Below are 11,635 nucleotides of genomic sequence, written 5' to 3'. Positions count from 1 at the left end.
CCCGAAAGGCAGACGTCGGAAACAGAACCTCCCCAGGGGTGTTATGAACGTCGTTAGCTTTTGACTGCTAGTATCCAATGGGATCTGCCAAAATCCTTATGAAGCGTCAAGGTTGGAGAACACTTTTGCACCCGTCAGCTTTGGAGCGATGTCCTCCAGCATAGGTAAAATGAAGTGCTCACGTTTCACTGCTTTATTGAGGCGCTTCAGATCCACACATACTCTTACTTGTTCTCTGTATCTCTTTTCCACCGGAACCATCGGGGCACACCAATCAGTGGGCTCGTTGACCTCTTCAATTAAGCCCATGTTTAGCATACGCTTCAACTCAGTCTCCACTTTTGACAGGAGTGGAAAAGGGATGCGGCGTGGCGTTGTCAGTACATACGGCTCTGCATCTGCTTTAAATTAAATTTTCACTGGTTCACATTTAAAGGACCCACGCCCTATCCCTATCATTGACAGAGTGAGACAAGCTCATAAATACCTTATTTGTGTCTGTGCATCCAGTGGCTGGATCCCAGCTGTTAGCATCGTAGTTAGCTTAGCTCAAATGCTGGAAGTGAACAGGAGACAGAGCCGGACTGACGAAAATGGACAAAATACTCCTTCCAGTGGTCCAGGGGATGGCGTACTAGCACGTGAAGTAAATCCCAATGGTTATAAAACATTTTAAAAGACGTGTTTTCTTTTCAGTCCGTTCAAATAACATTTTGATACACACAGACCTGTGCATGCACAGTGCTCCGCGGAAAGATATACCGGAGCACAGCAGTCAATAGCGGAGCAGGCGGGGCGGCGGAGGGGGCGGCTGCCCCAGGCCCACTGCTGCGTGGGGGCCCATCATGAAGGGAGGGGAAAAAAAGTGTGCTGAAGAAAATGGTAAGGAAGGAAAGCTGGACTCTATAACAGTCGCGTTTTGAGGATGAGGTTGTTTAAAAAATAAAAATGAAAAAAACGCTCTGCCCATGTTGTCTGTTGTTTAGTTTTCTCGGAGCTGCAGCCTGTAACCCTCTCGTTTTCGCTTTTACCGTAATGCGTGGAATATGTGCGCACCGCTAAATAATGTGTCGCTTGCCGAGTTTACTGCGGTCAAGCCAGCCGGCGCTCTGAGAAACAGTCAAGTGAGCCGACACATTATATTAGCGGTGCGCACATGTTTTACGCATTATGGTAAAAGCGAAACAGAGAGGACTGCAAAACAAACATTGATCACAACCTTATTCATAATTAACAGAAGACGCATAAATAATGTTGACAAAAACCTAAACTGAACAACAAAGTAAATTAAGGAAAGCTTGTGATAATGCTGCTTTTCAGTCCAGTCAATAGGTTAAATGAACTGGGAGATATTGAGCTCAAATACTGCATTTCTCTTACAAATATTAATGCACACATATATATATATATATATATATATATATATTTTTTTATTATTATTTTTTTTTTACTTTTGCAATATTTAAAGTGAATACAAAGAGGTGTGTCTAAAAGAGACACTACAGTAATGTGATTCACAAGTGATTTGGAGTCAATAGGTCAAATAACCTGGGAGCTATTGAGAAAAAAAATCAAATTTTTATAAAAATATTAATAAAAATGATTGAAAATGTTAAAAGCTAAAAGAAAGAGGTGTGTCTGAACCAAACAGTGTAGTACATTACGTACACTGCACATTACATTATCTGCAGCATTTTTTTTTTTTTTTTTTTTTTTATGTTTTAATGGGGATGTTTAGGCCACAAGGGCCCATAGAGAATTGCTTCGCCCCCCCTGGGCTGGGACCCCTGCTCCGCCCCTGACAGCAGTAGAAGCCATAGACTCAGCCGCTGTGCACCGGTATATCCTTCCGCGGCACACTATGCATGCAGATCTGTGTGTATGAAAACGTTATTTTAACAGATAGTGACTAACTGCTGATGCTGGAGAAATCTTCAGTGTTTGAAGAAACTATCGTCCAAGTCAAAGAGGAGCTTGACCGACAGAACAGACTGCTGGAAATCATCTTTAAACCTCCAGAGAAGTTCCACAGAACAGGTACACCCTCCAACGTGTCTATAAATCAGCGTGGGCACACCATGGAACTTTATTCGGAGGTTTTTTTAATCACTCCACTTTGTTTTCACGCGGAGCTTAACTGGCTTTGTGACTTGATACCTGTAAGGTTCTCTGAGAGCTTTATTGGTGTTCTTTCATTTTTATAGTAAGATTAATTTTCTGTGTATGAATCCAGCAAGAAAGTTAATCTCTCAGTCCGTGGCCTCATGACTCTGATCCTGTTAGAGAGCAGGGAGTGAAACACCCTTAATCAAGGGTGTGTGCAGCCAAGTTGTAAACATATATATATATATATATATATATATATATATATATATATACACATATATATATATATATATATATATATATATATATATATATATATATACATACATATATATACATACATATATATATATCCATCCATCCATCCATCCATTTTCTACCGCTTATCTGGGGCCGGGTCGCGGGGGCAGCAGTCTCACCAGGGATGCCCAGACTTCCCTGTCCCCAGACACTTCCTCCAGCTCCTCTGGGAGGATCCCAAGGCGTTCCCAGGCCAGCCGAGAGACATTCTCTCCAGCGTGTCCTGGGTCTTCCCCGGGGTCTCCTCCCAGTGGGACATGCCCGGAACACCTCCCTAGGGAGGCGTCCAGGAGGCATCCTAAACAGATGTCCGAGCCACCTCAGCTGGTTCCTCTCGATGTGGAGGAGTAGCGGCTCTACTCCGAGCTCCTCCCTGGTGACTGAGCTCCTCACCCTATCTCTAAGGGAGCGCCCAGCCACCCTACGGAGGAAGCTCATTTCGGCCGCTTGTATCCGGGATCTTGTCCTTTCGGTCATGACCCAAAGCTCATGACCATAGGTGAGGGTGGGAACGTAGATTGACCGGTAAATCGAGAGCTTCGCCTTTCGGCTCAGCTCCTTCTTCACCACGACGGACCGATACAACGACTGCATCACTGCAGCTGCTGCACCGATCCGCCTGTCAATCTCACGCTCCATCCGTCCCCCACTCGTGAACAAGACCCCAAGATACTTGAACTCCTCCACTTGGGCTAGGGTCTCTCCACCAACCTGGAGGGGGCAAGCCACCTTCCTCCGGTCGAGGACCATGGCCTCGGATTTGGAGGTGCTGATCCTCATCCCTGCCGCTTCACACTCGGCTGCGAACCGCCCCAGTGCATGCTGTAGGTCCGGGTTCGATGAAGCCAACAGGACAACATCATCTGCAAAAAGCAGAGATGAAATCCTGTGGTTCCCGAACCGGACCCCCTCCGGCCCCTGGCTGCACCTAGAAATTCTGTCCATGAAGATTATGAACAGAACCGGTGACAAAGGGCAGCCCTGCCGGAGTCCAACATGCACCGGGAACAGGTCCGACTTACTGCCGGCAATGCGGACCAGACTCCTACTCCGGTCATACAAAGACCGGACGGCCCTTAACAAGGGGCCCCGGACTCCGTATTCCCGGAGCACCCCCCACAAGACACCACGAGGGACACGGTCGAATGCCTTCTCCAAATCCACAAAACACATGTGGACTGGTTGGGCAAACTCCCACGAACCCTCGAGCACCCTATGGAGGGTATAGAGCTGGTCCACTGTTCCACGACCAGGACGAAAACCGCATTGTTCCTCCTGGATCCGAGGTTCGACTATCGGTCGGATCCTCCTCTCCAGTACCCTGGAATAGACTTTCCCGGGGAGGCTGAGGAGTGTAATCCCCCTATAGTTGGAGCACACCCTCCGGTCCCCCTTTTTAAACAGGGGGACCACCACCCCGGTCTGCCAATCCAGAGGCACCGTCCCCGACCGCCACGCGATGTTGCAGAGACGTGTCAACCAAGACAGTCCCTGCACATCCAGAGACTTAAGGTACTCAGGCCGAATCTCGTCCACCCCCGGTGCCTTGCCACCGAGGAGCTTGCCAACCACCTCAGTGACTTCAGCTTGGGTGATGGACGAGTCCACCTCTGAGACCTCAGCCTCTGCTTCCTCCACGGAAGACGTGGCGATGGGATTGAGGAGGTCCTCGAAGTATTCCTTCCACCGTCCAACAATATCCCCAGTTGAGGTCAGCAGCTCCCCACCTCCACTGTAAACAGTGTTGGCGGAGACCTGCTTTCCCCTCCTGAGGCGCCGGACGGTTTGCCAGAATTTCTTCGAGGCCGACCGATAGTCCTCCTCCATGGCCTCCCCGAACTCCTCCCAGACCCGAGTTTTTGCCTCCACAACTGCTCGGGCTGCAGTTCGCTTGGCCTGCCGGTACCCGTCAGCTGCTTTGGGAGTCCCATGAGCCAGCAAGGCTCGATAGGACTCCTTCTTCAGCTTGACAGCAGCCCTTACTTCCGGTGTCCACCACCGGGTTCGGGGGTTGCCGCCACGACAGGCACCGGAGACCTTACGACCACAGCTCCGAGCAGCTGCTTCGACAATGGAGGTGGAGAACATGGTCCACTCGGACTCAATGTCCCCAGCCTCCCTCGGGACATGAGAGAAGCTCTCCCGGAGGTGGGAGTTGAAAGCCATGCTGACAGAGGGTTCCGCCAGACGTTCCCAGCAGACCCTCACAACACGTTTGGGTCTGCCAAGTCTGTCTGGTTTCCTCCTCCGCCAGCGAATCCAACTCACCACCAGGTGGTGATCGGTCGACAGCTCTGCCCCTCTCTTCACCCGAGTGTCCAAAACACGCGGCCGGAGGTCAGATGACACGACAACAAAGTCGATCATCGACCTCCGACCTAGGGTGTCCTGGTGCCAAGTGCACTTATGGACACCCCTGTGCTCGAACATGGTGTTCGTTATGGACAAACTGTGACTAGCGCAGAAGTCCAATAACAGAACACCACTCGGGTTCAGATCGGGGAGGCCGTGCGATCCAATCACCCCCTTCCAGGTCTCACTGTCGCTGCCCACGTGGGCGTTGAAGTCCCCCAGTAGAACAATGGAGTCCCCAGTCGGAGCACTGTCCAGCACCCCTCCCAGGGACTCCAAGAAGGCCGGGTACTCTGCACTGCTGTTCGGCCCGTAAGCCGAGACAACAGTGAGGCACCTATCCCCGACCCGAAGGCGCAGGGATGCAACCCTCTTGTTCACTGGGGTAAACTCCAACACATGGCGGCTGAGCTGTGGGGCTATAAGCAAACCCACACCAGCCCGCCGCCTCTCACCGCGGGCAACGCCAGAAAAGTGGAGAGTCCAGCCCTTCTCGAGAGGTTGGGTTCCAGAGCCCAGGCTATGTGTGGAGGTGAGCCCGACTATATCTAGCCGGTACCTCTCAACCTCCCTCACAAGCTCAGGCTCCTTCCCCGCCAACGAGGTGACATTCCATGTCCCTAGAGCCAGTCTCTGTGTCCGGGGATCAGGTCGCCGGGCACCCTGCCGTCGGCTGCCACCCAATCCACACTGCACCCGGCCCCTACGGTTCCCTCGGTGGGTGGTGAGCCCACCGGAGGTATATATACATATATAGGTATATATATATATATATATATATATATATATATATATATATATATATATATATATATATATATATATATATACATTCACTACGCTGTGAAATATTAATGCAAAATTACGAGACTGAGTTGTTTATGCGAAGATTGCTAAGATGGAACTATTTACTAAATATGGCGTCTGGGCGTAGTGATTTCAAAGGAAAAGTAGTTCCCAGTATTTGCTTCAGTGTCGTAACGCTGCAATATTATTTGTTGGTGTTCCACAGCGTAGTGAATGTGAGGATTATAACGTGTCCACCAAAGTGTTTTGGGGTTGTTGGATTTTGTATTTGATGAGTTTGACGAGGGGAAGCAAAAATACCATCCACTTCCATTGTGTCCGTCCCAAAAACCTTCCCCGACTCACCTCTGAATAAACAATAGCTCACCCTCACAAAAAAACTAAGTACGCTGTTCGAAATGACTAAGGAATTGCACAAAATTGGCCAATTTGCCAAAATGTTGAAGTATCCCTTTAAAGGATTTTTAACTTTCAATAATGCTGAGCAGCTTCAGACGCTCAGATCCAGGAAACGTTGCTGTTCCTGTTCATCCCTGAAGAGGTGTGTGACTTTATTTAGGCAGTTTTACACAATATTGCACTGGCCGATAGAGTTACTTTTGATGTGCTTGCGCCACAAGAGGATGCGGGAACCAGCAGAGCCTCCACTGGGTCTGGACGGAGGAGACAGGACCTGAAGAACCGCTACCAAAATGTAAATAAACTCTAAAATTTAGCAAATGATTTATTTAATCAGTGATGTGATACCAGTAAACCTAGAAAATAATATATGAACTAAAGGGAGATTAAATACAGACAGTGGACGTTTAGTCAAACATTTTATTAAGACTTCTATAAATTGTCTTTCATTTAAGCAGCACCGGCAGCAGGTGGCATGCGCCGCCCTCAGAGGCCTGAGTCCCGGTTCCTGTTTGGTCCTGTGTCCCTTTCTGTCCGAGGTAATGCTAGGCACCGGGTCCGGTGCCGGGTGTGTGTGTCTCGGTGGGACCTTCACCGCTGTGGGGAGGAGACCTGGCGGCAGTGCCGTGCTGTCTATGCATATTGCAACTATGCATATTTCAGGGCGTAACATTGTTAATGACAATCAAATTCAGCCGCCACATTTATCAACACCCGATCACTCAAACGCTGAGATCGGCGAGGTACGGAAGTTTCTGTAATGCCACACAAGCCCCGTCGTACGATGAGCTCACCACTCAGATATACACCCGTTTGAAAGACGGATTGATAAATGAGGGCCATCGTCTTCATTCATTGTCCCGTCAGAGGTCACAGTCACTTCTTTCAACATTTTGGTTTTACAGGCTGCTTCAAAATGTCCCATTTTACCACACTTTCTGCACTTCTTATTCTTAGCTGGGCGGTGCTCGTGCTTCGATTCACAGACGGGAGCAAATATATAATATACCGGGTGAGAGGTCAAATGAAACTACAAATAGAACTACAAATGAACTTTCTTCTGTTGATTCTTGGTTTGTCAGCGAGTGAGCAGTGGTGTATTTGCACACGCGCGATTCATTTGAAATGTGGACGCGGAGCGGTGTGGGTCTCCTCCTCTCTGCTCTGACTGCAGCAGGGAGCGCTGCGTGACACTGGCCGCCTGTGAGTGCTTTGGGACAGGGGAGGGGCTCACAGCAGCACCCGCTGCTTGTAGAGGACAGCGGAGACGTCCTGTCACATCGCTAGTCACTTTTGACAAAAAAAAGTTGCCAAGAGGCTTTGGAAAGTCGCCAGATTTAGCGAGAAAGTCACCAAGTTGGCAACACTGCCTGCCCCTGATCCCAGCAGTGTTTGAGTCTGTGTCCACGGCGGCTATGTTCTTCCTGTTCGGCAACGCGCATACAGCGTCAATTTACGTCACATCCCCACGACTGCGCGGGAAATTCGGACCCCGAACAGCAACAAATTATTTGGCACGCAGCCTGTATAAGGCAACAGACAGTTACGCGGATTGGCCTGTTATTTTAGGTTTTTAATGCTTCATGGTCCATTAGCATTGAATAAACTGGAAATGCATGTGTAGTTTTTCCCAAATCTTGCCTTAAGTCCCTTTAACATATTGGGATATTCAATTCCAAACACATGCTTGATAATGTATTTTGCTTCTATTATTCTCAATGAGGTAAACAAAAACGATAGATATTTATTAAAAACCTTTCTTGCTGCTTGCAAAAAGGCCATTACCAAAAAATGGTGCAAGTTGGAACCACCTACGATCAAGGACTGGTTAAAATTGTCTCTGGAATACTGGAAATGGAAATTATGACTTATAGATTACGGACTCAAGAAGAACAATGTCAAGATAAATGGGAAAAATGGACAGTTTTCACTTCAATGCTAGACTAAAAAATTGGAAGAATATGTTCCATACATCCTCTATATTCCTAGTTTATTCAATTTTTCTAATTTTCAATTTTGATTCGATTCAGCTGTGTATGCTTCATTCAGCCCCGGGTGTCTCACTTCGTGTTCGTTTTGTGTCTTTTTTTTTCCTTTTTTTTTTGTTTTGTGTGTATTTGTTAAAGAAAAATAAAAAAATAAAATAAAAAAAAAGTTCACATCACAGCTTGTTACTGTCCTCTCATTTGTTTACAGAGAGAAATGTACCATTTTTGAGTGCAAGTTAACTTCAAGTATACAAGTTCACATCAAAGATGCTGCAATGAACAGCATTGGTTTAACAGTAACACTGTTGGTGGACAATGATAGACACAACCACGTTTATTTGTCTCTTAAGTCACCTCATATTGGGGCTTCTCTCTAAAACTGACTGCTACTTTCCAGTATGTGGTAGGAAAGAATACACTGTACGTGTTCAGCGTGAATCATGTTTAACTAAATAAATAGAAGTGTTACAGCTGACCCACGCATGAGGAAAAGTGGCTACTTCATGAAATCAGAGTGCACACTTGGTGTTTGAGTCTGTCAGTTTGACTGCAGACGCTGAACTTGGAAATTGGATCAGCATGGGGTGTTACACAAAGTTGCATGAAGCAAGAGAAAAAAAAAATCCACACCAAGTATAGAGAGGGCGCTGAAAGATTAGTGGTTTTATCATGTCTTCTGGGAGGCGGGATGATTTTCTCTGCAGGTTAATAAGGAAAAGGATGAGACATGAGCGGCAGCTCACACAAAGGAGAAAAGCCGCTGTCTCCTCGTGTCCTCAGCGACAGGCCACACAGCCACTTCTTCGGGGTTCACGTAATAATACCCTGTGAGAAGCCACATGTCGTCAACCTTTGATGTAAGGGTCAATTTTAGCCACAAAGTTTGATGATTTCAGTTTTTTGACAGCTCAATTATAAACGCAGTGGTGGAGGATGTGTGGGAAAAATGGGACCAAGAGCAGTGCTACAGTTCAGTGATGTGAAATATCCTCAAGTGTTGAATGGTAAGAATATATCCAAACAGTAGAGGTATGATATGTACTGTAGTTTGGTGAACAAAGTAATATATGAACTTTCTTAGCTAATTTTGGGAATGCCATAAAAGGACCATATTCGGGGAACCTTAGACGGCTAATAGGTTAATGAAATTGGGCTTGATTTATCATTTTTATTATCACTGAGCTGCTAGCATCTAATTGTGAGATATTAAAGAGAAATCAATTAATTTAGGAGAAAATGAGTGAACGTTCTGCTCCCCAAAAGCTGATAAAATCAACTTTATGGAGCTTTTTTCACTGTTTGGAGACAAGACTGACTTTAAGGTGGGAGTTTCTTCTACAGCATTTCTTACAAGTATTACCAACATACTGATACTTCATTAACCATTAACCCTGGAACAGGGTCCAAGGAACAGCTTTAATACTTTGGAATAAATCATAATACATGATACTTATAGAACCACACATGCAGGATGTAACCATCCTGCAAATTTATAAAAAAAACCTCAAACATGGTTAAATCAAACATGTTTCAAAAGCCTAGTTATTCTTCCAACACAATGTAATTGCCTACTATCCTATTTTCCAACAGCTACACGTCAATACAGGGCATATATCTAAATTTAGAAACCCCCAACATTTATAAACTCCCAGCGGTCTTTCATTGTTTATGTCCAGCAACAAACAGAACACACCTCCCATCTCTTTGTACCCCAGCTGAATATCATCTTTATTTAACCACTGTTTGTAATAATGCTCTCCATTTGACCTTTCCTGCTGCAGGGCTTCATTTTATAGACGCGTTGTTATCCGTCTCACATTGACGGCTAAATACTATCTCGCGGCAGCAGAGGCCTGGCGTCGGCTGGGTGTGAGTCTGTGTTTGTATGGAGGTGGTGGTGGTTTGAGCCGCTTCCTTTAATCCATGAACGGAGCAAGTAGGAGTTAAGGGAGGAGAATACAAAGGAGGAAGGAGGTGAAGGGAAAATATCTCATGGATTTTAAAGTTTTGTTTTTATTATAAGAGTCCAAATCATTTGGGTTTTACATTTCAACTCCTACAAAGAAAAGTTAAATATAACTACTCACTCTTTGATTTACAGGTATCCAATCACCTAATTATGTGCTCATTTACCGGACGCTTTTGTCAGTGTTCTTTTTTTTTTTTTTTTTTTTAATTAAATCTGACTCCTCAGTATCATCATCCGGCTAAGACTCCAGAGCCTGAACCTCCCCATCAGGCTCGCCATGGGTGAAATTAGACCATCAGCCTAATTGAAGAGCTATAGCCTCTCATTATTAGAAATGTAATTGGCAATCAAGCCACGCAGGATGTATTTTGGATATATTGTACCCTAGAAAAAAAAGAGCAATGTGTCTGCATAATTAATCAGGGATTAATTAATTAGAGAGATTTGTAAAGATTCAGTAAATCGTGTAAAATTGCTGACTCACTGGCTAATCTGACACACATGCTGCTGCTGGACGACGTCAGCTCCAACCAGCAGGAGAAGAGCCTGCTGGAGACGGGGGATCGAAGGCTTGTGTGGAACTGGAACCTCGTCTGTCTTCTGTCTTGTGGCACACTGACTGAGAGCATGGCCTGTGTGATGTTCTGGGGAGGCTGCCAGTGAAAGATGGACAGTGTGTGAGTGTGTGAATGTGTGTGAGAAGCGGTTTGATCCAGCAGGTCCATGATATCCCTCCACATGTTCATCTCCCCCTCCTGACAGTCTTGACTAATGTATGACCTCCACTCTGGACGACCAAACCTAGAAGTTTTCTTAATTTTTGTGTGTGTCTGCTGATGTGTGACACACTCCTCTCTGTTACTCTGTTGGTTTTTCTTTTCTCCCACTTCTGCTTATGTCTCGGTCAATCAGATTGCTCTCTGTCCTTCAGTTTGCACAATATTTTGTGTAAATTCAAACCAAAACATTCCCCCAAATAAAGAAGGCAATATGTACAAGGTGAGTTTTGAATGTAATGAGCATGACAAATGTGTCAATGAAATATACATGATATGATTAAATAAAATAAAAAAAACTGTCCGAAATGCTTTTTGCATTGGATCGCATCCATTTTTTCCATCTCTCAGTGGCAATAAATCATTGATCAAAGTGACCCTGCTACTGTTTTCTGACTCTGCAACCACATGTCTGTGGATTGTTAGTGCATTTCAACCAAAGAAAGTCCTTGATATGCTTTTAGACTTCAACACAAAATTGAGTTCCACTTTGTACCCAATAATCAGCCCAGCAAAGGCACAGTATTTCATACTGCTGAAACCATGCCCCACGGTGTTTCACATCCCACACAGTGCTCTCTATAGGGTACTTACCATGTGTTTTAGTCCCAGAAAGGGCACTCATTGTTGCATCCTGTTTGCTCACACACGGGGGCACCCTGGAGGGCAATTAGTGTTGTTTTTTCGTGTTGAAAGGGAAAGCAACTGTGTATTATATTTAGAGGGACAAAAGACAAGAAACACATTTAAGAAGTTGTGGATTGAAAGAAATGGTTTCAAATAAATGAATCGATGTGCATAATGCAATGGTTTTGGTGTTCCCAATAAATATATAACTAAATAAAAACCGAATGCTTATTTTTTCACTTACAGAACCTTAACAAAGTTATTGAATAACTGCAGATGTCCATTTTTTATGTATATGTACACTCTGTGAT

The sequence above is a fragment of the Salarias fasciatus genome, chromosome 2, assembly GCF_902148845.1.
Source record: "Salarias fasciatus chromosome 2, fSalaFa1.1, whole genome shotgun sequence".
NCBI classification, from domain to species: domain Eukaryota; kingdom Metazoa; phylum Chordata; class Actinopteri; order Blenniiformes; family Blenniidae; genus Salarias; species Salarias fasciatus.
This window is presented reverse-complemented; position numbering follows the sequence as displayed.